Raw genomic sequence first — 23,477 nt, 5'->3', positions numbered from 1 at the left:
AACCAGCGGCCGCTAGAGGGAGCAGATGTTTGATACTTGATAGGCGAATTGCGTACACAGATGAATGGCTATGGTAAGAGCGAGCTCAGGGCTTAGATACAGTAAGAGAGTAAGCTCAGGGTTTAGATACATGAAGAAAGTAAGCTCAGGGCTTAGATACAGCAAGAGCGAGCTCAGGGCTTACAGTATGAGAGAATCCAGAGCTGAGATAAAGTAAGAGAGTTTAGCTCAGGGTTTAGATACAGCAAGAGTGAGCTCAGGGCTCAGATACAGAGAGAGTGAGAATTCATGACTTAGATACAGTGAAAGAGCAAGCGCTGGGCTTAGATACAGTAAGAGTGAGATCATGGCTTAAACAGAGAGAGAGAGAGCTCAGGACTTAGATACAGAGAAAAATATGTGGATATACAGCTCTGGCAAAAATTAAGAGACCACTTCCAAATGTTCAGTTTGTCTGATTTGCCTCTTTATAGTTATATTTTTGAGTAAAATGTAAATTGTTCTTTTAGTCTATAAGTTTCTGACATGTCTCCGAATTTCCAAGCAATACATTTTGTATTTTTTTCTGACAAAAAAAATGGTGAAAATTTAAAAAAAAAATCAAATAATGCAAAGAAAACAAGTTCATAATCATTTAGAAGCAACAATACTAATGTTTTGACTCGGGAAGAGTTCAGAAATCAATATTTTGTGGAATAACCACGATTTTTAATCACAGCTTTCATGCGTCTTGGCATGCTTGCTACCAGTCTTTTACACTGCTTCTGGCGCAAAAATGTAAGCAGTTCTTCTTTGTTTGATGGCTTGTGAGTATCCATCTTCCTCTTGATTACTCTCCAGAGGTTTTCAATGGGGTTCAGGTCTGGAGATTGGGCTGCACATGACAGGGATTTGGTGTGGTGGTCTCTTAATTTTTGCCAGAGCTGTAAAATTCTAGTTACCCCTGTGATTTCCTATAGATGACAGTGTTATCGGTGGTGCTCAGCATTTCCTATAGATGGCAGTGTTATCGGTGGTGCTCAGCATTTCCTATAGATGGCAGTGTTATCGGTGGTGCTCAGCATTTCCTATAGATGGCAGTGTTATCGGTGGTGCTCAGCATTTCCTATAGTGTTATCGGTGGTGCTCAGCATTTCCTATAGATGGCAGTGTTATCGGTGGTGCTCAGCATTTCCTATAGATGGCAGTGTTATCGGTGGTGCTCAGCATTTCCTATAGATGGCAGTGTTATCGGTGGTGCTCGGCGTTTCCTATAGATGGCAGTGTTATCGGTGGTGCTCAGCATTTCCTATAGTGTTATCGGTGGTGCTCAGCATTTCCTATAGATGGCAGTGTTATCGGTGGTGCTCAGCATTTCCTATAGATGGCAGTGTTATCAGTGGTGCTCAGCATTTCCTATAGATGGCAGTGTTGTCGGTGGTGCTCAGCATTTCCTATAGATGGCAGTGTTATCGGTGGTGCTCGGCATTTCCTATAGATGGCAGTGTTATCGGTGGTGCTCAGCATTTCCTATAGATGGCAGTGTTATCGGTGGTGCTCAGCATTTCCTATAGATGGCAGTGTTATCGGTGGTGCTCAGCATTTCCTATAGATGGCAGTGTTATCGGTGGTGCTCAGCATTTCCTATAGATGGCAGTGTTATCGGTGGTGCTCAGCATTTCCTATAGATGGCAGTGTTATCGGTGGTGCTCGGCATTTCCTATAGATGGCAGTGTTATCGGTGGTGCTCAGCATTTCCTGTAGTGTTATCGGTGGTGCTCGGCATTTCCTATAGATGGCAGTGTTATCGGTGGTGCTCAGCATTTCCTATAGATGGCAGTGTTATCGGTGGTGCTCAGCATTTCCTATAGATGGCAGTGTTATCGGTGGTGCTCAGCATTTCCTATAGATGGCAGTGTTATCGGTGGTGCTCGGCGTTTCCTATAGATGGCAGTGTTATCGGTGGTGCTCAGCATTTCCTATAGTGTTATCGGTGGTGCTCAGCATTTCCTATAGATGGCAGTGTTATCGGTGGTGCTCAGCATTTCCTATAGATGGCAGTGTTATCGGTGGTGCTCAGCATTTCCTATAGTGTTATCGGTGGTGCTCAGCATTTCCTATAGATGGCAGTGTTATCGGTGGTGCTCAGCATTTCCTATAGATGGCAGTGTTATCGGTGGTGCTCGGCATTTCCTATAGTGTTATCGGTGGTGCTCAGCATTTCCTATAGATGGCAGTGTTATCGGTGGTGCTCGGCATTTCCTATAGATGGCAGTGTTGTAGGGGGTGCTCAGCATTTCCTATAGATGGCAGTGTTATCGGTGGTGCTCAGCATTTCCTATAGATGGCAGTGTTGTAGGGGGTGCTCAGCATTTCCTATAGATGGCAGTGTTATCGGTGGTGCTCGGCATTTTCTATAGATGGCAGTGTTGTAGGGGGTGCTCGGCATTTCCTATAGATGGCAGTGTTATCGGTGGTGCTCAGCATTTCCTATAGATGGCAGTGTTATCGGTGGTGCTCAGCATTTCCTATAGATGGCAGTGTTATCGGTGGTGCTCGGCGTTTCCTATAGATGGCAGTGTTATCGGTGGTGCTCAGCATTTCCTATAGTGTTATCGGTGGTGCTCAGCATTTCCTATAGATGGCAGTGTTATCGGTGGTGCTCAGCATTTCCTATAGATGGCAGTGTTATCAGTGGTGCTCAGCATTTCCTATAGATGGCAGTGTTGTCGGTGGTGCTCAGCATTTCCTATAGATGGCAGTGTTATCGGTGGTGCTCGGCATTTCCTATAGATGGCAGTGTTATCGGTGGTGCTCAGCATTTCCTGTAGTGTTATCGGTGGTGCTCGGCATTTCCTATAGATGGCAGTGTTATCGGTGGTGCTCAGCATTTACTATAGATGGCAGTGTTATCAGTGGTGCTCAGCATTTCCTATAGATGGCAGTGTTATCAGTGGTGCTCAGCATTTCCTATAGATGGCAGTGTTATCGGTGGTGCTCAGCATTTCCTATAGATGGCAGTGTTATCGGTGGTGCTCAGCATTTCCTATAGATGGCAGTGTTATCGGTGGTGCTCAGCATTTCCTATAGATGGCAGTGTTATCGGTGGTGCTCGGCATTTCCTATAGATGGCAGTGTTATCGGTGGTGCTCAGCATTTCCTGTAGTGTTATCGGTGGTGCTCGGCATTTCCTATAGATGGCAGTGTTATCGGTGGTGCTCAGCATTTCCTATAGATGGCAGTGTTATCGGTGGTGCTCAGCATTTCCTATAGATGGCAGTGTTATCGGTGGTGCTCGGCATTTCCTATAGATGGCAGTGTTATCGGTGGTGCTCGGCGTTTCCTATAGATGGCAGTGTTATCGGTGGTGCTCAGCATTTCCTATAGTGTTATCGGTGGTGCTCAGCATTTCCTATAGATGGCAGTGTTATCGGTGGTGCTCAGCATTTCCTATAGATGGCAGTGTTATCGGTGGTGCTCAGCATTTCCTATAGTGTTATCGGTGGTGCTCAGCATTTCCTATAGATGGCAGTGTTATCGGTGGTGCTCAGCATTTCCTATAGATGGCAGTGTTATCGGTGGTGCTCGGCATTTCCTATAGTGTTATCGGTGGTGCTCAGCATTTCCTATAGATGGCAGTGTTATCGGTGGTGCTCGGCATTTCCTATAGATGGCAGTGTTGTAGGGGGTGCTCAGCATTTCCTATAGATGGCAGTGTTATCGGTGGTGCTCAGCATTTCCTATAGATGGCAGTGTTATCGGTGGTGCTCGGCATTTTCTATAGATGGCAGTGTTGTAGGGGGTGCTCGGCATTTCCTATAGATGGCAGTGTTATCGGTGGTGCTCAGCATTTCCTATAGATGGCAATGTTATCGGTGGTGCTCAGCATTTCCTATAGATGGCAGTGTTATCGGTGGTGCTCGGCATTTCCTATAGATGGCAGTGTTATCGGTGGTGCTCAGCATTTCCTGTAGTGTTATCGGTGGTGCTCGGCATTTCCTATAGATGGCAGTGTTATCGGTGGTGCTCAGCATTTCCTATAGATGGCAGTGTTATCGGTGGTGCTCGGCATTTCCTATAGATGGCAGTGTTATCGGTGGTGCTCGGCGTTTCCTATAGATGGCAGTGTTATCGGTGGTGCTCAGCATTTCCTATAGTGTTATCGGTGGTGCTCAGCATTTCCTATAGATGGCAGTGTTATCGGTGGTGCTCAGCATTTCCTATAGATGGCAGTGTTATCGGTGGTGCTCAGCATTTCCTATAGTGTTATCGGTGGTGCTCAGCATTTCCTATAGATGGCAGTGTTATCGGTGGTGCTCAGCATTTCCTATAGATGGCAGTGTTATCGGTGGTGCTCAGCATTTCCTGTAGTGTTATCGGTGGTGCTCGGCATTTCCTATAGATGGCAGTGTTATCGGTGGTGCTCAGCATTTCCTATAGATGGCAGTGTTATCGGTGGTGCTCAGCATTTCCTATAGATGGCAGTGTTATCGGTGGTGCTCGGCATTTCCTATAGATGGCAGTGTTATCGGTGGTGCTCGGCATTTCCTATAGATGGCAGTGTTATCGGTGGTGCTCAGCATTTCCTATAGATGGCAGTGTTATCGGTGGTGCTCAGCATTTCCTATAGTGTTATCGGTGGTGCTCAGCATTTCCTATAGATGGCAGTGTTATCGGTGGTGCTCAGCATTTCCTATAGATGGCAGTGTTATCGGTGGTGCTCAGCATTTCCTATAGATGGCAGTGTTATCGGTGGTGCTCAGCATTTCCTATAGTGTTATCGGTGGTGCTCAGCATTTCCTATAGATGGCAGTGTTATCGGTGGTGCTCAGCATTTCCTATAGATGGCAGTGTTATCGGTGGTGCTCGGCATTTCCTATAGTGTTATCGGTGGTGCTCAGCATTTCCTATAGATGGCAGTGTTATCGGTGGTGCTCGGCATTTCCTATAGATGGCAGTGTTGTAGGGGGTGCTCAGCATTTCCTATAGATGGCAGTGTTATCGGTGGTGCTCAGCATTTCCTATAGATGGCAGTGTTATCGGTGGTGCTCGGCATTTCCTATAGATGGCAGTGTTATCGGTGGTGCTCAGCATTTCCTGTAGTGTTATCGGTGGTGCTCGGCATTTCCTATAGATGGCAGTGTTATCGGTGGTGCTCAGCATTTCCTATAGATGGCAGTGTTATCGGTGGTGCTCAGCATTTCCTATAGATGGCAGTGTTATCGGTGGTGCTCGGCATTTCCTATAGATGGCAGTGTTATCGATGGTGCTCGGCGTTTCCTATAGATGGCAGTGTTATCGGTGGTGCTCAGCATTTCCTATAGTGTTATCGGTGGTGCTCAGCATTTCCTATAGATGGCAGTGTTATCGGTGGTGCTCAGCATTTCCTATAGTGTTATCGGTGGTGCTCAGCATTTCCTATAGATGGCAGTGTTATCGGTGGTGCTCAGCATTTCCTATAGATGGCAGTGTTATCGGTGGTGCTCGGCATTTCCTATAGTGTTATCGGTGGTGCTCAGCATTTCCTATAGATGGCAGTGTTATCGGTGGTGCTCGGCATTTCCTATAGATGGCAGTGTTGTAGGGGGTGCTCAGCATTTCCTATAGATGGCAGTGTTATCGGTGGTGCTCAGCATTTCCTATAGATGGCAGTGTTATCGGTGGTGCTCGGCATTTTCTATAGATGGCAGTGTTGTAGGGGGTGCTCGGCATTTCCTATAGATGGCAGTGTTATCGGTGGTGCTCAGCATTTCCTATAGATGGCAGTGTTATCGGTGGTGCTCAGCATTTCCTATAGATGGCAGTGTTATCGGTGGTGCTCGGCATTTCCTATAGATGGCAGTGTTATCGGTGGTGCTCAGCATTTCCTGTAGTGTTATCGGTGGTGCTCGGCATTTCCTATAGATGGCAGTGTTATCGGTGGTGCTCAGCATTTCCTATAGATGGCAGTGTTATCGGTGGTGCTCGGCATTTCCTATAGATGGCAGTGTTATCGGTGGTGCTCGGCGTTTCCTATAGATGGCAGTGTTATCGGTGGTGCTCAGCATTTCCTATAGTGTTATCGGTGGTGCTCAGCATTTCCTATAGATGGCAGTGTTATCGGTGGTGCTCAGCATTTCCTATAGATGGCAGTGTTATCGGTGGTGCTCAGCATTTCCTATAGTGTTATCGGTGGTGCTCAGCATTTCCTATAGATGGCAGTGTTATCGGTGGTGCTCAGCATTTCCTATAGATGGCAGTGTTATCGGTGGTGCTCAGCATTTCCTGTAGTGTTATCGGTGGTGCTCGGCATTTCCTATAGATGGCAGTGTTATCGGTGGTGCTCAGCATTTCCTATAGATGGCAGTGTTATCGGTGGTGCTCAGCATTTCCTATAGATGGCAGTGTTATCGGTGGTGCTCGGCATTTCCTATAGATGGCAGTGTTATCGGTGGTGCTCGGCATTTCCTATAGATGGCAGTGTTATCGGTGGTGCTCAGCATTTCCTATAGATGGCAGTGTTATCGGTGGTGCTCAGCATTTCCTATAGTGTTATCGGTGGTGCTCAGCATTTCCTATAGATGGCAGTGTTATCGGTGGTGCTCAGCATTTCCTATAGATGGCAGTGTTATCGGTGGTGCTCAGCATTTCCTATAGATGGCAGTGTTATCGGTGGTGCTCAGCATTTCCTATAGTGTTATCGGTGGTGCTCAGCATTTCCTATAGATGGCAGTGTTATCGGTGGTGCTCAGCATTTCCTATAGATGGCAGTGTTATCGGTGGTGCTCGGCATTTCCTATAGTGTTATCGGTGGTGCTCAGCATTTCCTATAGATGGCAGTGTTATCGGTGGTGCTCGGCATTTCCTATAGATGGCAGTGTTGTAGGGGGTGCTCAGCATTTCCTATAGATGGCAGTGTTATCGGTGGTGCTCAGCATTTCCTATAGATGGCAGTGTTGTAGGGGGTGCTCAGCATTTCCTATAGATGGCAGTGTTATCGGTGGTGCTCAGCATTTCCTATAGATGGCAGTGTTGTAGGGGGTGCTCGGCATTTCCTATAGATGGCAGTGTTATCGGTGGTGCTCGGCATTTCCTATAGATGGCAGTGTTATCGGTGGTGCTCGGCATTTCCTATAGATGGCAGTGTTATCGGTGGTGCTCGGCATTTCCTATAGATGGCAGTGTTATCGGTGGTGCTCGGCATTTCCTATAGATGGCAGTGTTATCAGTGGTGCTCGGCATTTCCTATAGATGGCAGTGTTATCGGTGGTGCTCGGCATTTCCTATAGATGGCAGTGTTATCGGTGGTGCTCGGCATTTCCTATAGATGGCAGTGTTATCGGTGGTGCTCAGCATTTCCTATAGATGGCAGTGTTATCGGTGGTGCTCGACATTTCCTATAGATGGCAGTGTTATCGGTGGTGCTCGGCGTTTCCTATAGATGGCAGTGTTATCGGTGGTGCTCAGCATTTCCTATAATGTTATCGGTGGTGCTCGGCATTTCCTATAGATGGCAGTGTTGTAGGGGGTGCTCAGCATTTCCTATAGATGGCAGTGTTATCGGTGGTGCTCAGCATTTCCTATAGATGGCAGTGTTATCGGTGGTGCTCGGCATTTCCTATAGATGGCAGTGTTGTAGGGGGTGCTCAGCATTTCCTATAGATGGCAGTGTTATCGGTGGTGCTCAGCATTTCCTATAGATGGCAGTGTTATCGGTGGTGCTCGGCATTTCCTATAGATGGCAGTGTTATCGATGGTGCTCAGCATTTCCTATAGATGGCAGTGTTATCGGTGGTGCTCGGCATTTCCTATAGATGGCAGTGTTATCGGTGGTGCTCAGCATTTCCTATAGATGGCAGTGTTATCGGTGGTGCTCGGCATTTCCTATAGATGGCAGTGTTGTAGGGGGTGCTCAGCATTTCCCATAGAGGGCAGTGTTATCGGTGGTGCTCAGCATTTCCTATAGATGGCAGTGTTATCGGTGGTGCTCGGCATTTCCTATAGATGGCAGTGTTATCGGTGGTGCTCGGCATTTTCTATAGATGTCAGTGTTGTAGGGGGTGCTCGGCATTTCCTATAGATGGCAGTGTTATCGGTGGTGCTCAGCATTTCCTATAGATGGCAGTGTTATCGGTGGTGCTCAGCATTTCCTATAGATGGCAGTGTTATCGGTGGTGCTCGGCATTTCCTATAGATGGCAGTGTTATCGGTGGTGCTCAGCATTTCCTGTAGTGTTATCGGTGGTGCTCAGCATTTCCTATAGATGGCAGTGTTATCGGTGGTGCTCAGCATTTCCTATAGATGGCAGTGTTATCGGTGGTGCTCAGCATTTCCTATAGATGGCAGTGTTATCGGTGGTGCTCGGCATTTCCTATAGATGGCAGTGTTATCGGTGGTGCTCGGCGTTTCCTATAGATGGCAGTGTTATCGGTGGTGCTCAGCATTTCCTATAGTGTTATCGGTGGTGCTCAGCATTTCCTATAGATGGCAGTGTTATCGGTGGTGCTCAGCATTTCCTATAGATGGCAGTGTTATCGGTGGTGCTCAGCATTTCCTATAGTGTTATCGGTGGTGCTCAGCATTTCCTATAGATGGCAGTGTTATCGGTGGTGCTCAGCATTTCCTATAGATGGCAGTGTTATCGGTGGTGCTCGGCATTTCCTATAGATGGCAGTGTTATCGGTGGTGCTCGGCATTTCCTATAGATGGCAGTGTTATCGGTGGTGCTCGGCATTTCCTATAGATGGCAGTGTTGTAGGGGGTGCTCAGCATTTCCTATAGATGGCAGTGTTATCGGTGGTGCTCAGCATTTCCTATAGATGGCAGTGTTATCGGTCTGCTCGGCATTTCCTATAGATGGCAGTGTTATCGGTGGTGCTCAGCATTTCCTATAGATGGCAGTGTTGTAGGGGGTGCTCAGCATTTCCTATAGATGGCAGTGTTATCGGTGGTGCTCAGCATTTCCTATAGATGGCAGTGTTATCGGTGGTGCTCGGCATTTCCTGTAGTGTTATCGGTGGTGCTCGGCATTTCCTATAGATGGCAGTGTTATCGGTGGTGCTCAGCATTTCCTATAGATGGCAGTGTTATCGGTGGTGCTCAGCATTTCCTATAGATGGCAGTGTTATCGGTGGTGCTCGGCATTTCCTATAGATGGCAGTGTTATCGGTGGTGCTCGGCATTTCCTATAGATGGCAGTGTTATCGATGGTGCTCAGCATTTCCTATAGATGGCAGTGTTATCGGTGGTGCTCAGCATTTCCTATAGTGTTATCGGTGGTGCTCAGCATTTCCTATAGATGGCAGTGTTATCGGTGGTGCTCAGCATTTCCTATAGATGGCAGTGTTATCGGTGGTGCTCAGCATTTCCTATAGATGGCAGTGTTATCGGTGGTGCTCAGCATTTCCTATAGTGTTATCGGTGGTGCTCAGCATTTCCTATAGATGGCAGTGTTATCGGTGGTGCTCAGCATTTCCTATAGATGGCAGTGTTATCGGTGGTGCTCGGCATTTCCTATAGTGTTATCGGTGGTGCTCAGCATTTCCTATAGATGGCAGTGTTATCGGTGGTGCTCGGCATTTCCTATAGATGGCAGTGTTGTAGGGGGTGCTCAGCATTTCCTATAGATGGCAGTGTTATCGGTGGTGCTCAGCATTTCCTATAGATGGCAGTGTTGTAGGGGGTGCTCAGCATTTCCTATAGATGGCAGTGTTATCGGTGGTGCTCAGCATTTCCTATAGATGGCAGTGTTGTAGGGGGTGCTCGGCATTTCCTATAGATGGCAGTGTTATCGGTGGTGCTCGGCATTTCCTATAGATGGCAGTGTTATCGGTGGTGCTCGGCATTTCCTATAGATGGCAGTGTTATCGGTGGTGCTCGGCATTTCCTATAGATGGCAGTGTTATCGGTGGTGCTCGGCATTTCCTATAGATGGCAGTGTTATCGGTGGTGCTCGGCATTTCCTATAGATGGCAGTGTTATCGGTGGTGCTCGGCATTTCCTATAGATGGCAGTGTTATCGGTGGTGCTCAGCATTTCCTATAGATGGCAGTGTTATCGGTGGTGCTCAGCATTTCCTATAGATGGCAGTGTTATCGGTGGTGCTCGACATTTCCTATAGATGGCAGTGTTATCGGTGGTGCTCGGCGTTTCCTATAGATGGCAGTGTTATCGGTGGTGCTCAGCATTTCCTATAGTGTTATCGGTGGTGCTCGGCATTTCCTATAGATGGCAGTGTTGTAGGGGGTGCTCAGCATTTCCTATAGATGGCAGTGTTATCGGTGGTGCTCAGCATTTCCTATAGATGGCAGTGTTATCGGTGGTGCTCGGCATTTCCTATAGATGGCAGTGTTGTAGGGGGTGCTCAGCATTTCCTATAGATGGCAGTGTTATCGGTGGTGCTCAGCATTTCCTATAGATGGCAGTGTTATCGGTGGTGCTCGGCATTTCCTATAGATGGCAGTGTTATCGATGGTGCTCAGCATTTCCTATAGATGGCAGTGTTATCGGTGGTGCTCGGCATTTCCTATAGATGGCAGTGTTATCGGTGGTGCTCAGCATTTCCTATAGATGGCAGTGTTATCGGTGGTGCTCGGCATTTCCTATAGATGGCAGTGTTGTAGGGGGTGCTCAGCATTTCCCATAGAGGGCAGTGTTATCGGTGGTGCTCAGCATTTCCTATAGATGGCAGTGTTATCGGTGGTTCTCGGCATTTCCTATAGATGGCAGTGTTATCGGTGGTGCTCGGCATTTTCTATAGATGGCAGTGTTGTAGGGGGTGCTCGGCATTTCCTATAGATGGCAGTGTTATCGGTGGTGCTCAGCATTTCCTATAGATGGCAGTGTTATCGGTGGTGCTCAGCATTTCCTATAGATGGCAGTGTTATCGGTGGTGCTCGGCATTTCCTATAGATGGCAGTGTTATCGGTGGTGCTCAGCATTTCCTGTAGTGTTATCGGTGGTGCTCAGCATTTCCTATAGATGGCAGTGTTATCGGTGGTGCTCAGCATTTCCTATAGATGGCAGTGTTATCGGTGGTGCTCAGCATTTCCTATAGATGGCAGTGTTATCGGTGGTGCTCGGCATTTCCTATAGATGGCAGTGTTATCGGTGGTGCTCGGCGTTTCCTATAGATGGCAGTGTTATCGGTGGTGCTCAGCATTTCCTATAGTGTTATCGGTGGTGCTCAGCATTTCCTATAGATGGCAGTGTTATCGGTGGTGCTCAGCATTTCCTATAGATGGCAGTGTTATCGGTGGTGCTCAGCATTTCCTATAGTGTTATCGGTGGTGCTCAGCATTTCCTATAGATGGCAGTGTTATCGGTGGTGCTCAGCATTTCCTATAGATGGCAGTGTTATCGGTGGTGCTCGGCATTTCCTATAGATGGCAGTGTTATCGGTGGTGCTCGGCATTTCCTATAGATGGCAGTGTTATCGGTGGTGCTCGGCATTTCCTATAGATGGCAGTGTTGTAGGGGGTGCTCAGCATTTCCTATAGATGGCAGTGTTATCGGTGGTGCTCAGCATTTCCTATAGATGGCAGTGTTATCGGTCTGCTCGGCATTTCCTATAGATGGCAGTGTTATCGGTGGTGCTCAGCATTTCCTATAGATGGCAGTGTTGTAGGGGGTGCTCAGCATTTCCTATAGATGGCAGTGTTATCGGTGGTGCTCAGCATTTCCTATAGATGGCAGTGTTATCGGTGGTGCTCGGCATTTCCTATAGATGGCAGTGTTATCGGTGGTGCTCAGCATTTCCTATAGATGGCAGTGTTGGTGGTGCTCGGCATTTCCTATAGATGGCAGTGTTGTAGGGGGTGCTCAGCATTTCCCATAGATGGCAGTGTTATCGGTGGTGCTCAGCATTTCCTATAGATGGCAGTGTTATCGGTGGTGCTCGGCATTTCCTATAGATGGCAGTGTTATCGGTGGTGCTCGGCATTTTCTATAGATGGCAGTGTTGTAGGGGGTGCTCGGCATTTCCTATAGATGGCAGTGTTATCGGTGGTGCTCGGCCTTTCCTATAGATGGCAGTGTTATCGGTGGTGCTCAGCATTTCCTATAGATGGCAGTGTTATCGGTGGTGCTCGGCATTTCCTATAGATGGCAGTGTTATCGGTGGTGCTCAGCATTTCCTATAGATGGCAGTGTTGTAGGGGGTGCTCAGCATTTCCCATAGATGGCAGTGTTATCGGTGGTGCTCAGCATTTCCTATAGATGGCAGTGTTATCGGTGGTGCTCAGCATTTCCTATAGATGGCAGTGTTATCGGTGGTGCTCGGCATTTCCTATAGATGGCAGTGTTATCGGTGGTGCTCGGCATTTTCTATAGATGGCAGTGTTGTAGGGGGTGCTCGGCATTTCCTATAGATGGCAGTGTTATCGGTGGTGCTCGGCCTTTCCTATAGATGGCAGTGTTATCGGTGGTGCTCAGCATTTCCTATAGATGGCAGTGTTATCGGTGGTGCTCAGCATTTCCTATAGATGGCAGTGTTATCGGTGGTGCTCGGCATTTCCTATAGATGGCAGTGTTATCGGTGGTGCTCGGCGTTTCCTATAGATGGCAGTGTTATCGGTGGTGCTCAGCATTTCCTATAGTGTTATCGGTGGTGCTCAGCATTTCCTATAGATGGCAGTGTTATCGGTGGTGCTCAGCATTTCCTATAGATGGCAGTGTTATCGGTGGTGCTCAGCATTTCCTATAGTGTTATCGGTGGTGCTCAGCATTTCCTATAGATGGCAGTGTTATCGGTGGTGCTCAGCATTTCCTATAGATGGCAGTGTTATCGGTGGTGCTCGGCATTTCCTATAGATGGCAGTGTTATCGGTGGTGCTCGGCATTTCCTATAGATGGCAGTGTTATCGGTGGTGCTCGGCATTTCCTATAGATGGCAGTGTTGTAGGGGGTGCTCAGCATTTCCTATAGATGGCAGTGTTATCGGTGGTGCTCAGCATTTCCTATAGATGGCAGTGTTATCGGTCTGCTCGGCATTTCCTATAGATGGCAGTGTTATCGGTGGTGCTCAGCATTTCCTATAGATGGCAGTGTTGTAGGGGGTGCTCAGCATTTCCTATAGATGGCAGTGTTATCGGTGGTGCTCAGCATTTCCTATAGATGGCAGTGTTATCGGTGGTGCTCGGCATTTCCTATAGATGGCAGTGTTATCGGTGGTGCTCAGCATTTCCTATAGATGGCAGTGTTGGTGGTGCTCGGCATTTCCTATAGATGGCAGTGTTGTAGGGGCTTCTCAGCATTTCCCATAGATGGCAGTGTTATCGGTGGTGCTCAGCATTTCCTATAGATGGCAGTGTTATCGGTGGTGCTCGGCATTTCCTATAGATGGCAGTGTTATCGGTGGTGCTCGGCATTTTCTATAGATGGCAGTGTTGTAGGGGGTGCTCGGCATTTCCTATAGATGGCAGTGTTATCGGTGGTGCTCGGCCTTTCCTATAGATGGCAGTGTTATCGGTGGTGCTCAGCATTTCCTATAGATGGCAGTGTTATCGGTGGTGCTCGGCATTTCCTATAGATGGCAGTGTTATCAGTGGTGCTCAGCATTTCCTATAGATGGCAGTGTTGTAGGGGGTGCTCAGCATTTCCCATAGATGGCAGTGTTATCGGTGGTGCTCAGCATTTCCTATAGATGGCAGTGTTATCGGTGGTGCTCAGCATTTCCTATAGATGGCAGTGTTATCGGTGGTGCTCGGCATTTCCTATAGATGGCAGTGTTATCGGTGGTGCTCGGCATTTTCTATAGATGGCAGTGTTGTAGGGGGTGCTCGGCATTTCCTATAGATGGCAGTGTTATCGGTGGTGCTCGGCCTTTCCTATAGATGGCAGTGTTATTGGTGGTGCTCAGCATTTCCTATAGATGGCAGTGTTATCGGTGGTGCTCGGCATTTCCTATAGATGGCAGTGTTATCGGTGGTGCTCAGCATTTCCTATAGATGGCAGTGTTGTAGGGGGTGCTCAGCATTTCCCATAGATGGCAGTGTTATCGGTGGTGCTCAGCATTTCCTATAGATGGCAGTGTTATCGGTGGTGCTCAGCATTTCCTATAGATGGCAGTGTTATCGGTGGTGCTCCGCATTTCCTATAGATGGCAGTGTTATCGGTGGTGCTCGGCATTTCCTATAGATGGCAGTGTTATCGGTGGTGCTCGGCATTTCCTATAGATGGCAGTGTTATCGGTGGTGCTCGGCATTTCCTATAGATGGCAGTGTTATCGGTGGTGCTCAGCATTTCCTATAAATGGCAGTGTTGTAGGGGGTGCTCAGCATTTCCCATAGATGGCAGTGTTATCGGTGGTGCTCAGCATTTCCTATAGATGGCAGTGTTATCGGTGGTGCTCCGCATTTCCTATAGATGGCAGTGTTATCGGTGGTGCTCGGCATTTCCTATAGATGGCAGTGTTATCGGTGGTGCTCAGCATTTCCTATATAGCTGAACATAAAGATTTACAAGACCCTGGTCACATTTGAAGTCCCGTAGCAGTGCAGCTCGTTGTTTTCAGCTGGCACCATGTCTTAGGCTCCTCATATTTGTTTTGGAGCATTCATCGCAGATTCTATCAAAATTACCAGCCAAAACAGAGCAACTTGTTGCCCATTATGCCCAAAATCTCGATGTGGGCAATGGTGGGCGTCACATGAGCGACCGATCACCACATCAGATCTGACAGAGGAGAACCACAGAAATGATCAGTGCTGATATGATCAGAGCTCAGGGCCTGATGTGTCCAGGATTTTTTTTAGGATGAACCCTACCACACTTCCAAGTTGGAAAAACTAAATGAATTGTAAAGCAAACAAGTGAAATATTTCTAACACTCAATATATTAATACTAGATGGAGGCCCAATGCTATCACATCAGGAGGACGGTAATGTCACGATGGGAGCAGGTTTTGCAGCATTGAGAATCTCTCCCATGTGCTCACCCACCTATCCACTCTCTCTTTCCCCCATGTGCTGACTTCTTGTCATGGGGCTATAGCAGGTAAACAGGGGGCAAGGAATCTGGGCCCCTGAACTGCCCCTCAGGCTAAGGACGTGCCCTGACTTTCCTTAACTTGGGGGTACACTTGATGGTAACGAGGCCCAAGTCTCCAACCTATCCCTATCTCCTGTTTAGCCCTGAGCTAAACCCAAACCCCCTCCCCAGGAGATGAGACAGGGAAAAAAGTGTACTGCACCAATAACACACAAGGAAATATACGACAGAAACCTAAGGGGAAAATAAACTAAAAAACAAGACTTAGCTTCTCTCTGCTGCTAATGCTCCGAGCAGCAGAGTAAGGCACCAGAACAAGGGGGTAGCTGGAGCTCCACTGCAACACAGCCTGCTGCTGAGTCCAGCTTGGTTGGTCTCCAAATTAATAATATCACCAACAGTGAGTTGCAGCACCTAATGACCCTTTATAAGAAGGAGGGAGTGGTCACACCTGCTGACTGACTAAATATGTAGTAACACCAGCGGCCACCGGGGGGGGGGAAACCCAGCAGCAGACTCACTAAACTTGTAGTAACACCAGTGGCCACCGGGGGGGAGGGAAATCCAGCAGCAGACTCACTAAACTTGTAGTAACACCAGCGGCCACCGGGGGCGAAAACCCATATTAACCCCCGAGGGCCAGAAAGGAAAAAGGTTTATATAAGAGAGTCCAGACTCTGACACAGATCCAAAAATGGATCGTGACAGTACCCCTCCTTCAATGAGGGGCCTCTAGACCCTCAACACTGCACCTCACCAGAAAAACACCTACGGTGAGGATGCCTAGGTCCACCAGAGTTCATCTCAGCGACCACCTGACCCTCTGGTTCATGGCAAACGTGGGCTGATGGAGGTGGCAATGTATGCTCCAGAGGCATCACGAATCTCCAGAGCGCCGACCTGGGGAATGAGTTGTGTATGGGCATTACTGGGGGCAACTCCAGCTGGTAAGTCCCTCGGCCGGGAATGACCGACTCCTGATACGGCCCGATCACCTGAGAACTCCAGACCCCTGCAGCACACTTCCACCAGATGTTTTTGGTGGACACCCATACGTACTCATTCATACACAAGTCCTGACCTGAACATTTATTGCCACGCACACGTTTGCCACAAGATGGTGAACTCTTCACAGAACCGACAACAGAGGCGTCCCCCTTTGTCGTCACACTCACACCCCCACAATGCTCAAAAGGAGTCATCGCCCTCCTCTGACCCCTCCTCCCAAGAGGACTAAGAAACCCAGGGTTATCATGTGGTGAGGATAGAGACTTGCCCCTACTCCCTGGCAGCACTTCTGCTGCCCCCACTGGAGTAGAAGGGGATGGTTGTAGAATGACGGCAGAGACAGTAGCCCCCTGGCAGCAGCCCTCACACGACTGACCCCCGCCGACTACTTCCCTAGACCGGCAATCTATTACCGGGTTGTGTTTTTCCAACCACGGGAGGCCTAAAACGATAGGTACTGGCATTCCCTCCAAGACGTAGCATGACAGGGCCTCCTCATGATGAGTCCCTATAAGCAGATATATGTTATCCATGACTTGGGTCAACCTCCCCTGGCTAAGTAGGACAGAGTCAATGGCCTGGATGCTTAGGGGTTTGGCTAGCCTCCTACACCTCAGTCCATGGGTCTAGACAAAGTGGGCATTGACCAGATTGACTCCTGCTCCACTGTCCACAAGGACCGGTAGACCCTCAGTCTCCCCGCCAAGCACCACCTCCGCAGGCAGGTTACACATGAGGGGAAGAAATGGAGGAAATGTACAATCCCTGGTCGCCTCCCTCCACACAATCAGGGGAACGCGGCTTCTTAGCTGGTACAGAAGATTTGGCGCGCATTGGGCAGACTCCGATGAAATGACCAGTCTGCCCACTGCAAAATCATGCCCCCACCACCACGGCGAACTGCAGGTAACACCGTTTGGGCTCCTCCCAGCTGCATGGGTTCATCCGTCAGCACTGATGTGTCCTCCTCCATAGCAAGAACTACAGGGGGCACATTTGGTGTATGCCTCTCCCTGAGGCGTCTATCCACCCGGATGGCAAGGGACATGGCTGCCTCCAACAACCTGGGGGCAGCGTACTGCACCTTAGTATCCTGCAACTTTGGGGACAGACCTTGCACAAAATGACTCCTAAGGGCAGGTTCATTCCACTGTGTGTCAGTGGCCCACCCCCTAAACTCTGAGCAGTTCTCCCCAGCAGGCCGGCCCCGCTGCTTGATCTTACGGAGTCGGGTTTTTGCCAGGGAGACGACATCAGGGTCACAATACACCAGCGCCAATGCCACAAAAAACTCGTCCACTGATCGTAAAGATGGTGAATCGACCGGCAGGGAGAAGGCCCAGGATTGGGGATCACTAAGGGATATAATGATTCCCACCTGTTGTTCCTCACTTCCTGATGAACGAGGACGGAGCCTGAAGTATAACTTACAGGCCTCCTGAAAAGCCAAAACTTATCTCTCCCTCCAGAAAACCTGTCAGGGAGAGATATTTTGGGTTATGGTTGAGCCTGCACCTGTACCAAGGCCCCAAACCCCACCAACTGCTGCACCACCTCACCACGCAGCACCCTAAGCTCATCAGTGAGGGACAGAAGCAGTGTGGCAAAGGCCTGCCTTTGGGCCATGGCTCACCAGAAAAAAAAAGTGTAGGTTGGTGATAATGTCACGGGCCTATAGCAGGTAAACAGGGGGCAAGGAATCTGGGCCCCTGAACTGCCCCTCAGGCTAAGGAGGTGCCCTGACTTTCCTTAACTTGGGGGTACACTTGATGGTAGTGAGGCCCAAGTCTCCAACCTGTCCCTATCTCCTGTTTAGCCCCGAGCTAAACCCAAACCCCCTCCCCAGGAGGTGAGACAGGGAAAAAAGTGTACTGCACCAATAACGCGCAAGGAAAGATACGACAGAAACCTAAGGGGAAAATAAACTAAAAAACAAGACTTAGCTTCTCTCTGCTGCTAATGCTCCGAGCAGCAGAGTAAGGCACCAGAACAAGGCGATAGCTGGAACTTCACTGCAACGCAGCCTGCTCCTGAGTCCAGCTTGGTTGGTCTCCAAATGAATAATATCACCAACAGTGAGTTGCAGCACCTAATGACCCTTTATAAGAAGAAGGGAGTGGTCACACCTGCTGACTGACTAAACATGTAGTAACACCAGTGGCCACCGGGGGGGAAACCCAGCAGCAGACTCACTAAACTTGTAGTAACACCAGCGGCCACCAGGGGGCAAAAACCCATATTAACCCCCGAGGGCCAAAAGGAAAAAGGTTTATATAAGAGAGTCCAGACTCTGACACAGATCCAAAAATGGATCGTGACACTTCTCCCATCTGTGCTCTGTTCTTTGACCTGTCTACCCCATGTGTTATCCCCCTTGTCAGCTGTCTCTCTCCTTCCTGTGCTGTCCCGTTTGAGCTGTCTCCCCCCTGTGCTCTGTCTCTCTCACCCCTGTGCTCTTTTACTCTCCCCCATCTGCTGTCTTCTCTCATGTCATCTCTTCTTTGACCTGTGTACCCCATGTGCTCTCCCCTTGCCTGCTCTCACTCTCTCCACCACTGTGCTGTCTTTTTCCCTCATGTGTTCTCTCATTTGAGCTGTCTCCCCACAGCTCCTGGGCAGGGGAGGAAGCAAAAGACAATACTGACATTACAGCAGGAGATCGCAGAGGATACATTTTGAGGTAAAATATTGTTTAAAAACAGTCAGTGAAATATTTTACCTCACAAAATGAATCCTTTCTTATCCACTGCTGTAATGTCAGTATTGTCTTTTGTTTCCTCCCCTGCCCAGGAGATGTGGTATGCTCCATACACGGTCAGACACAGTGTAAGGACTGGGACTGCATATCTGTTTTGTCTACTCTTGCCCTTACTTCTGATGAATTCTGCCCTTAACCAAAATGGAGTTGCTGGCTTCACGGGGGCCATCTTGTTTCCTGTCTGTACACTATGCATTGCTTGTGTATCTTGTTCTTACTTGCTGTCAAGCTGGAAGGACTAGCAACCTGCTTGCCTCTTCTACTTTTCAGGATACCCCGCTTGTGTCCGGATCTACGTACCATGGAAGGACTCTGCTGCTATACCTGCTCTGCACCCACCTCTGCTATGGTATGCCCTCCATTAGGAGCCAGCCCGGGCTCTGGGTCCTGGATTCCGCATTGCTGGACTATTCGCACCCTCGGTCTGGACTACTACTTGTGCATACTACTGAGACTGTCTTATTGCCTGCTTTGCATCTGTCAGCTGAAGTGCATATTTCTTCAATAGATATATTCATCTTGAACTGTGATATACCGTGTTTTGTCTTCATTTCTGACCCACGTCATCGGGCTTCATAGAACTCTAGTATAAACTTATAACACACAGACAATTTTTTAAATGAACTTTCGTTTGTGGGAAAACCCCTTTAATGTGACCAGCTTCCTCTGCCTGTAGACACGTCCCGCATCTGATCAGCCGAATGATTCACTGCGCCTGAGCGGAATTCATGCAGGCGCAGTAAATCAGACCTCCGCCATCTTTGTGCAGACAGATAGCAAATGTCACGTTAAAACTATGCATGCGCTCCTCCTGTACAAAGATGGTGGCGGTCAGTGAATCATTCGGCTGATCCCGGCGGTGGCGTGTTCGCGACGGTGTTCCGCTGGTGGTACCGCGCAAGAGGCTGTGCACAGCGTATACAGTGTGTGTGTGTGGTGCGTACGGCATATACAGTGTGTGTGTGGTGCGATGGTGTTCCGCTGGTGGTACCGCACAAGAGGCTGGGTGTCCCAATATGGCAGTCGGTGGACTTCCGCCGCTTGGAATTCTGGGATCTGGTCACACCTGGACGGAACATTATGTGAAGACATTACAAGGTAATCATATATTAGATGAGGAAGACATTAGCCTCATTATGTCAGGAACACCGCACTGCACTTGCTCACTGAGCCAGTGCGCGTGTCCTGTGTAAGACAAACTGTGCTCTAAGATACCTGTGGAGCGGGGCAGCAGCGGTGAAGGTGCGTATTTTAGACAAACAGGACCTGAAGCATGTGACTGCTGGGGGGCGTGGCCAAAGCTCCAGAGAGCTAGGATCTGAAGGAAAACTCCTACGGGACAAAGTTACCAAGGGGCATAGGCAGGGACGTAAACCAGATCAGGCCGGGCTCAAAGCACGAGATAGTACGACAGTACCAAAGGATTAAGTGAAGAGAAAACAGCTGCACTCTGGGAAATTTTTATTTTCAATGCAAAAATTTTTTTTTATTTTAGACACCACAGGGGAATAGTGCGTTGAGGTTACCTCAACGCACTATTCCCCTGTGGTGTCTTCAATAAAAAATTTTTTGCATTGAAAATCAAAATTTCTCAGAGTGCAGCTGTTTTCTCTTCACTGGATGACCGTCTGGACTAAGTTCCAGGTTCAGCTTGCACCTACCTCATATCCACAGAGTACACGCCTTGTCTGTATCACTAGTACCAAAGGATTAGACAGAACGAATAGTCAGGACGGAGCAGCAGTCAGAAACCAGAGAAGCAGATACACAGTACAGAATCAAAAGGCAAACTCACAATGGGGGACAGAAACATAGAAGCAAGCTAGAAGACAGGTACAGGCACACAGGGGTCACCACACTCGGCCACGGGCAAAAGTATAACTGACGGGGATTGAAGCTTCCCAGGGCTATAAGAAGCTCTCCCCGAACCAAAGAGAGGCCACAATAATTAACCCAAGGTGTGCAGGTCAAAGCCTGCACTGGGCGTAAGACATTAACCCCTGGTGTGCAGGTCAAAAGCCTGCACTGGGATCATGACACATTAAAGGGAATCTGTCACCTAATTTTTCGTATATAAGATGCGGCCACCGGCATCAGGGGCTTATCTACAGCATTCTGAAGGAAACATGAATGCGGCCAAGTACAGAGATATCCTGGATGAAAACCTCTTCCATAGTGTTCTGGACCTCAGACTTGGCCGAAGGTTAGCTTTCCAACAAGACAATGTCCCTAAGCACACAACTAAATAACAAAGGAATCCTACAGAGAACAATCGGAATATAACACCCAAATATATACACAAACATGGATTATAATGAACTAGTACAAATAACCTTTATTAATACACTAGCTGAAGAGCCCGGCGCTTCCCGGGCATAGTAACTAACTACAGTTAGTTATAACAAATTATAATGATTATATCTGTATACAGTATATAAAGCTGAGTATAGAGCCCCGCCCATTCCGCATAGCCACATTCACTATAATATCCCGCATTATCCCGTCAGCCAGAGCTACCGGACTACTACCCATAATATCCCACATCATCCCGTCAGCCACAGCCACTGGACTACTACTCCTAATATCCCACATCATCCCATCAGCCAGAGCCACCGGACAACTGCCACTAATATCCCACATAATCCCGTCAACCTGGGGTCAGAACCAGAGCGCTGAGTGGAACGGTCCTAACGTCCATACTGGGGATCCCTTTAAGAGAGGCCTGGCGTCAGAACCAGAGCGCTGAGTGGATTTGCCCTGACTTCCATACCAATGATCCCTTTAATAGAAGCCTGGGATGAGAATCAGAGCGCTGAGGGATTTACCCTAACTTCCATACCGGAGATCCCTTTAAGAGAGGCCTGGGGTCAGTACCAAAGCGCAGAGTGGATTTTCCCTCACTTCAGTACTGAGAATCCCTTTAAGAGGGGACTTGGGTCAGAACCAGAGTGCTGAGTGGATTTGCCCTAACTTCCATACCGGGGATCCCTTTAAGAGAGCCTGGAATCAGAACCAGAGTGCTAAGTGGATTTGCCTTGACTTGCATACCAATGATTCCTTTAATAGAACCCTGGGGTCAGAATCAGAGCGCCGAGGGATTTGCCCAACTTCCATACAGGAGATCCCTTAAGAGGGCCTGGGGTCAGTACCAGAGCATTTGAAGACAATTGCCCTGACTTCCATACCAGGGATCCCTTTAAGAGAGGCCTGTGGTCAGAATTAAAGCGCTGGATGGATTTGCCCTGACTTCCATACCGGAGATCCCTTTAAGAAGGGCCTGGGGTCAGTGCCAAAGCGCAGAGTGGATTTGCCCTAAATTCCATACCAATGATCCCTTTAAGAGACCCTGGGGTCAGAACTATTGAGCTGAGTGGAACTGTCCTAACTTCCATACCGGGGATCCCTTTAAAAGAGGCCTGGGGTCAAAACCAAAGCGCTGGATGGATTTGCTCTGACTTCCATACCAATGATCCCTTTAAGAGGAAAGATGTGCCTAAGGGATGGAGGATGTGTGATGGGTATATGGGCACGGGAGGGGGGATTCATTTCTGTCATGTGCTCTCTACTCCTTTCAAGGGGGCAGACAATGGCTGGGAGCTTATCTTTCCAGGGATGCTAGATTTCTCCCACCTCTCTTGAGGTGTTGTCAAGTGGGAAAACTGTTGGTCATAGCAACCAATCACAGCTCAGCTTCTTTTAACCAGCTCTGGTGAAATGAGAGATGCTTAGTGATTGTTTGCAAGGAAAACTGTTGCTCATAGCAACCAATCACAGCTCAGCTTCTTTTGAACAGCTCTGGTGAAATGAAAGATGTTTTGTGTTTGGTAGGTGATACACACACACACATTAATTTTTATATATAGAGATATGCGTAATAAAAAAGTACATTACAAGAATTCAGTGATATGATCGGTACATAGTGGTGACACAAAAGGACACTAAACTGCAGCATCATAGCATATGGCATGTTAATACAAAAAATAGCAGCATTTTCCCAACAGATGCAATATATCCCTCTAATTTAATATACCCATATTACATTGTAACTCTATACTGGATTTATAAAAGGGTTGATGCAATCGAGCAGCACACCTGATAGGTAATCCAGAGGACAAAAAAAATCATATATCGCAGAGTAAAGTGCCAACTGCAAGGAGAAGGGGAAAGTGCTATAATGCTGGTGCTTACCCATGTGGGGCATAGATCAGCTGCACGTCAGGTCCCTAGCCCCAACGCACGTTTCGCGCTGGGCTTCGTCAGGGGGCTTGTGTGTGTTGCTGCATGATGCATGACTTTAAATCATAGTGTCACAGCTGGTCATAATTACCGCCGCTTTGTTGGGCGCATGAGAGGCGGTCCCCGGGTCGCAAATACGACACATCCGGCCGTCTCAGACTCTGGAAGGGTCAGGGAGAAGCGCTGTTCTCCTGACGTCAATGACCCGCCCCAGGCTGTGTGGACGCCTTCCGGGACGTGCGTGAAGCCACGACTCCACTGCGCATGCGAGCACCGCGGCCACCATTCTTGGTACTGGCAACAATGTGGGCATGAAAAACCATGGACAAAAGAAAAGATGTATACATACAATTAGCTCATAACCTCAAAATATAAGGTAGGCCCACCAGAATGATTATATACAGATGTACAATTACATATGGAAACTTTTTTCTTCCAATTTTAAGGACGGTCACTTGTTGTCCAGATAAATGTCCATAAAGATCTGCCACTGCACATCCAGACCAGTCATATGTGCATCATAATTAG

General features: G+C 48.4%; 1 long non-coding RNA gene across 1 annotated transcript; it reads left to right on the top strand.

The window, feature by feature from the left end:
* Positions 1-11: 11 nt before the first annotated feature.
* Positions 12-19,243, top strand: LOC141094596 (uncharacterized). Its single transcript, XR_012233111.1, has 2 exons — positions 12-73; positions 18,984-19,243. It is a non-coding gene; the product is annotated as an uncharacterized lncRNA (long non-coding RNA).
* Positions 19,244-23,477: the final 4,234 nt, after the last annotated feature.

This window comes from Dendrobates tinctorius, unplaced genomic scaffold (assembly GCF_039654945.1).
Source record: "Dendrobates tinctorius isolate UK_male_01 unplaced genomic scaffold, ASM3965494v1 ptg000064l, whole genome shotgun sequence".
Taxonomy (NCBI): domain Eukaryota; kingdom Metazoa; phylum Chordata; class Amphibia; order Anura; family Dendrobatidae; genus Dendrobates; species Dendrobates tinctorius.
Note: the sequence above shows the minus strand (reverse complement) of the source record. Positions and strands in the feature narration are given on the sequence as shown.